This window comes from Gossypium arboreum, chromosome 1 (assembly GCF_025698485.1).
Source record: "Gossypium arboreum isolate Shixiya-1 chromosome 1, ASM2569848v2, whole genome shotgun sequence".
NCBI classification, from domain to species: domain Eukaryota; kingdom Viridiplantae; phylum Streptophyta; class Magnoliopsida; order Malvales; family Malvaceae; genus Gossypium; species Gossypium arboreum.
This window is the reverse complement of record NC_069070.1, coordinates 63,794,760-63,800,829: the sequence shown is the minus strand read 5'-3', so window position 1 is coordinate 63,800,829 and position 6,070 is coordinate 63,794,760. Positions and strand designations below refer to the sequence as shown.

The following is a 6,070-nucleotide window of genomic DNA, read 5'->3' as shown; positions in this document are numbered from 1 at the left end:
TGAGGAGATGGCTAAAAACCAGGAAAATTCACTGCCTCCTGTGATTGCCGCTGATCCAGTAAATCAGAATCCTGCTCCGCGTACTATGTATGATTATGCTAAACCTTCTTTAATAGGAACTGAATTGACCATAGTTAGTTCTACTGTTGCTGTGAATAATTTTGAACTGAAACCTAACACCATTCAAATGATCCAACAGTTTGTTTAGTTTAATGGTTTGCAGGATGAGGACCCAAACGCTCATTTGGCAAATTTCTTAGAGTTTTGCGACACTTTTAAAATCAATGGCGTTTCTGATGATGCCATTCACCTTCGGTTGTTTCCCTTTTCGTTGAGGAATAAGGATAAACAGTGGTTGAACTCGTTACCACGAGGGTCAACCACTACTTGGGAACAAATGACCGAAAATTTTTTATTAAAATATTTTTTGCCTGCTAAAATGACTAAATTACCTAATGATATCTCTTCTTTTGTGTAGATGGATTTAGAAACACTCTACGATGCATAAGAGAGATACAAGGACCTTTTGCGAAGATGCCCTCACCATGGGTTACCACTCTAGCTATAGGTTCAAACGTTTCACAATGGCCTAAATCCTTCGACCAGACAGATGATTGATGCAGCTGCTGGTGGAACTATCAATAATAAGACACCTGAGGATGCTTATGAATTTATAGAAGAGATGTCACTGAATAATTATCAGTCACAAGTCATGAGGACAAAACCATTGAAAATAGCCGGCGTTTTTAATGTCGATTCGGTCATCATGCTCTCTAATCAGGTAGAACTTTTGAATAGAAAAATTGACGGTTTTCTTGGTTCTTCACAGGTACACCCAGTAATGTAGTGCGAAGCAAATAGAGGTGGATCCAGCAATTTAGAATACCCACTCTATGGCCACAACATGGAGAACGAGCAGCAAAATTACATGGTAATAATCCTTGATCTCAAAATAATCTTTATAGTGATACTTACAATGCAGGTTGGAGGAACCGCACAAATTTCTCATGGAAAGGCCAAGGGAATCAGAGACCACCACCTCTAGGATTCCAACAACAATCTTACCAGCAAGAGAAAAAGCCAAACCTTGAGGAGATGCTAACAAAATTCATCTCGGTGTCAGAAACTCATTTCTAGAATACCAAGACAGCACTTAAAAATCAACAAGCGTCAATCCAAGGGCTCTAAACTTAGATAGGTCAACTCACTAAATTGATATCTAAATGAGCACAAGGTAGTCTACCGAGTAACACTGAATCTAACCCAAAGGAGCAACTCAATGCAATTACCATTCAAGATGAGGAAGGGTTAGTTGCATCTGAACTAGAACCAAGGCAAGAAACTGTGGTAAGTAAAGGTAAAGGTGAGGTGGACCACAATGACCAGAAACAGGTAAGTAAATAGTACAAACCTCGTCTGCCATACCTCAACGCGATAAGAAAAGATCGCACAGACAAAAAAATTGGTAAATTCCTTAAATTATTAAAGAAGTTACATATTAACTTACCGTTAATTGAAGCTCTTTTGTAGATTCCAAACGCAGTCAAATTCTTAAAGGAGCTTTTAAAAAATAAGTGAAAGTTGGATGAGGCGTCGCATGTGGAGCTAAATATGGTTTGCTCAGCCGTACTACAGAATAAGCTAGCCAACAAATTAAAAGATCTAAAGAGTTTTACGATTCCCTGTTTAATTGGTAGCCTAGATGTTAATAATGCTTTGGCTGATTTAGGGGCTAGTATCAATGTCATGCCTTACAAAATGTTTAAGCAACTAGGTCTTGGGAAACCCAAACAAACTAGGATGGGTATTCAATTAGCCAATAAAACAATCAGATTTCCTAGGGGGATTATTGAAGATGTACTCGTTAAAATTGACAAATTTATATTCCCAGTTGATTTCGTTGTTCTAGACATAGAGGAGGATAGTACCGTTCCTTTAATTTTAGGGAGGCCCTTTTTAGCAACCGCTAAAACAATAATTGATGTTGGCACAAGTGAACTCAGACTTCATGTGGGAGACGAAACAATCACCCTTCAAACTTAGTAACATATCAAAAATTAAAGATGGTAATATAAATCATTCTACTAAAACTAACCATGTGGTGCAACCTACTTTGCAGGAAATAAGTTCGAAGAACCTACATGAGCCATGTTCAAGCAATAACAAAAGACCTATCCATGAAGAACGAAGGCTACAAATCAAGGAACTAGATGAATGGAGAACACATAAACCGAGGACACACGTTAAATAAAACCATGCCATAACGAGCTCAATGTCGCACCAAATCAACTTAAGGTTGGAGACAAAGTACTCAGTATTTTCCCATATGGTACAGTCGAGGTAAATCATCCCAAATTTGGCACTTTTAAGTTAAACAGTACTCGTCTTAAATCTTATGTTGATAAAATTGATAGTAGGGATGAGGAGTGTAAACTCTTCGCACCACCATGACCATGCACCAGAAAGGTAAGTCGAGCTTAGACTATAAATAAGCGCTTCTCGGGAGGTAACCTGAGCACTAATGGTGTTAACTTCTTTAAATTTTAGTCTTTAACATTTAATTCACTAAATGAGTCACTGAACACAGGATTTCTAGAACCACACGGCTAGGCATACGGGCGTGCCGTAGGCCATGCACATACCACGGGAGCCAACACGGCCGTGCGATACGATCGTGTAAAAATAGAGCAACAACATTTCCCCAACATGGGATCGGCTAAGTTGCCACAAGCGTGCGACATGATCGTGCCCACTGATCATGGTCGAGCCTGTCAAAATAACACGGGCATGCGCCTACATACACAGGCATGGGAGAAGCGAAAGAAGAATGACACGGTCGTGCAACATGGTCGTGTGCACCAATGTGCCCAATTTCAAAAACCACGAGACGCACGCGCTGAAATGAGGGCACACGGGCGTACCCCACGGCCGTGTGCCCCAATTTCTTTATAAACACCTATTATTTTTATCTTTATATTTTGAAATTACTTTTTATTTCCTTTTAATACTATTTTATCTTGAGATTTTATGATTTTCATTCGGTTACTTTTTTACGAGTAATTATGCTTCTTTATATTTCCTAAAAAGTTCCTGATTCTATCACGGTTATAAGGAGCTCTAAAGCTCAATATTACTTAGGAACTTGCAACTCCATTGGAAAAGGTTCTCCATGACTGCCAAGTCCTACCCGACCACACTGGAGTATCCTCCTCCACTCTTATCATTGCCTTGGCCATTATTCTCCATAACTCCAATTCAAGGAGTTCATTCATCATTCAGGAAGTTTCACTTCTCTCCCTATCTTATGATTATATATCTATATTTTTCAATATATCTATCTTTGTACATTGAGGGCAATGTACATCTGAAGTGTTGGGGGGTCTTTTATATCATTATCAGAAATCCCTGAATTTTGTCTTGTTCTCATGTGATCTTCTCATACCACTATTAGAATGAATTTTGATTAAGTTATGATTTTTATTGATATGTCTTGAATTAAAACATAGGCATTTATGCATTGATTGTTTAAACTTTAAGACATTAGGGAATCAAGCATGATAAGTTGATTTTTGAAGAATTAAAAACTTTTAGGTTATTTCCTTAAGTTTAGGTATTATCTTGAATTGAAATTCACAAGTTTAAACATCAAAAAGCTAGAATTTTTGTGAGATCTTGAGCCTTTTAGAGCATATTTATTTCTTTCATGCCCACTTTTATTACGAGTGCGTCAGTGTTGATTTGTTATTCTAGAACTTGCTTGATTATGCATGTCAAGACCACACCATTTGATTTGATATGTCAAGATGATAAAGGCACTTAGGTTTAACTCACTCACTCCACAAAAAGCCTACCTTCATAATTAACCCTTAGCGAACCCCTTTGAACCTAACAAGTCATTAATTGATTTACCCTCAATGTTAACCTATAACCTATTATTATTGAAATCTCCTAATTTGATCCCTATTTTTGTCGAGATTTGATTCGAATTTATTGCTTAGCTATGACTTATTCTTTGTTGCAATAATTAAGTTCTATGTTATTTGACTTGTTCTTAAAAAAAATAAAAAAATATAAAAATATAAAAATAATTATATACATATTTATTAATAGTAATTAAATCGTTTTGAGCTTAAAGTATTATTTTCATATTCTGAAAAGAAACTCACTTATATACAACTGATGACTAGTTATTTTTCTAGCTAGGTAATTTTTCAATTCAATCCTGATTCTAACCTTTTCTTTCAGCTTGTGACCACACCCCCTAACCAAAACCACGTTACAACCCTCTAAAGACCTTTTTGATTGATGTATCATCTCAATATATAGTGGTGGAGATTTGATTTTCATGCAAGCCTATGGTAACAACTTTTCATATTGACTAATGAGTGTTTTATTTGATGTCCTTAAACACCTCGAGTGATTTGAGTGAATCTTTAGTGATGATGTTAAACTCTGTGATATTTTGATCAAAGGTGATTGCTTAGATGAGGGGAGACACCTATGTTTTCATGATAAAATGCTCAACTTGGAATGTTTAAAACTTTGATGTACTTTTAGTTGAATTTTTAGTGTATGATTACTTATGGATTATTTTAAGATATTATTGATAGGGATTATAAATTGAGAAGAATTTATTTTGATTATGAGTTGAGGATTTTGCTTGAGGACAAGCAAACACTTAAGTGTAGGGGTATTTGATAAACCTTAATTTATACATATTTTTATCCCATGCTTAGCACATTTATAGATGGTTTCTCCTTATATTTGGTGAATTTCATGCTCTTAATTCTTTACTTTCATGTTTTATACTTAGGTGAGCATAGAAGAGTAAAAAAAAGCGAGAAACAGGCTGAAAACGGAGAAAATGGACCCACGTGGGAAATCAACACGGCCTGGACTTCCTCACACGGGCATGGCACACAGTTGTGTCCATTTGGAAGGATCGAAGCACGACTTACACGGGTAGACTACATGCCCGTGCCTATTCAACAACCTTGAGCACGGGCTAGAGTGATCGCACACGGGCGTGTCACACGAGCATGTCCCTGCCGAGCCCAAGTATAGTTCTATTTGGAAAAGGTTACTTTTGAGGGATCTTAGGCATTCTAAAGCCTATTTAAACACCGGAGGAGGCACTTAGAGGTGACACATGGAGTAAGAGGCAAAGAATCACTCAAGGGAAGCCGATTGATCCATCTCAGAAGCCGGATTCATCGTTAAGACTGGAGATCTCCCTTCAATTTCTATTCAGGGGTTTTGGGTTTTCTTTATGTTTTGTTATCTTTATTATTTTGAGATATTTTCTTGCTTAGTTATGAACTAAACCCCCTAAATACCTAAGGGGAATGAAACCTAAAACAGATCTTGTTATTATTATCTGAATTGTATGATAAATATTTGACTTGTTCTTAATTATGTGTTCTTAATTCTTGTTTTAATATTCCAGGATATTGGTTCAAGTTAATGCTTTTATTCAGAGGAGGAATAGACCCTGTCTAAGAGTAAATTTGTCGTAATTAAGCAGAGTTGATTGTACACCTAGAGATAGGGTGATAAGATTTTACCAGATTAGGGTGAAACCTAATAAGGGGATCCATAGATCGAGTTAAAGCAATACTAAGGTGTTAATTAGAAAGAGATTTCAATTAATCAACCTAGGGTTAGACGTTATTAGTCTCGAGAGTGATAATAATATAACTTAGGGATTTCTACGGATCAAGTCAAATGAATAAATCATCTAATTCAGAGTCAAATAACAAGTGAAGTCTAGGTGGATTTTTCCTTGGGTATTGTGTTAATCAATCGAGTTCTCCCAAAAGCTTTTCCCAATTTTCTCTCCGTGCACCCTTAGTTTAGTTAATTAGTTTAGATAAACAAATCCCTTAATTTTTAGGCTAGATAATAAAAAGAAAGTAATTACTAGTACTCTTGGTTCCTTTGGGTTCGACAAACCGATCTTGCTAAAGCTGTACTACTGTTCAATAGGTACACTTGCCTTCATTGTGATAATAGTTAGTTTCAAGAATGATTAATTATAAATTTTTAAAACCTGTCGCGAATATCACGTATC

The 6,070-nt window shown here is 36.4% G+C and overlaps 1 non-coding gene across 1 annotated transcript; it reads right to left on the bottom strand.

Annotated features, from left to right (window-relative positions):
* Positions 1 to 446: 446 nt before the first annotated feature.
* Positions 447 to 552, bottom strand: LOC128281710 (small nucleolar RNA R71). Its single transcript, XR_008271973.1, has one exon. It is a non-coding gene; the product is annotated as a small nucleolar RNA R71 (small nucleolar RNA).
* Between the last annotated feature and the right edge of the window lie 5,518 nt (positions 553 to 6,070).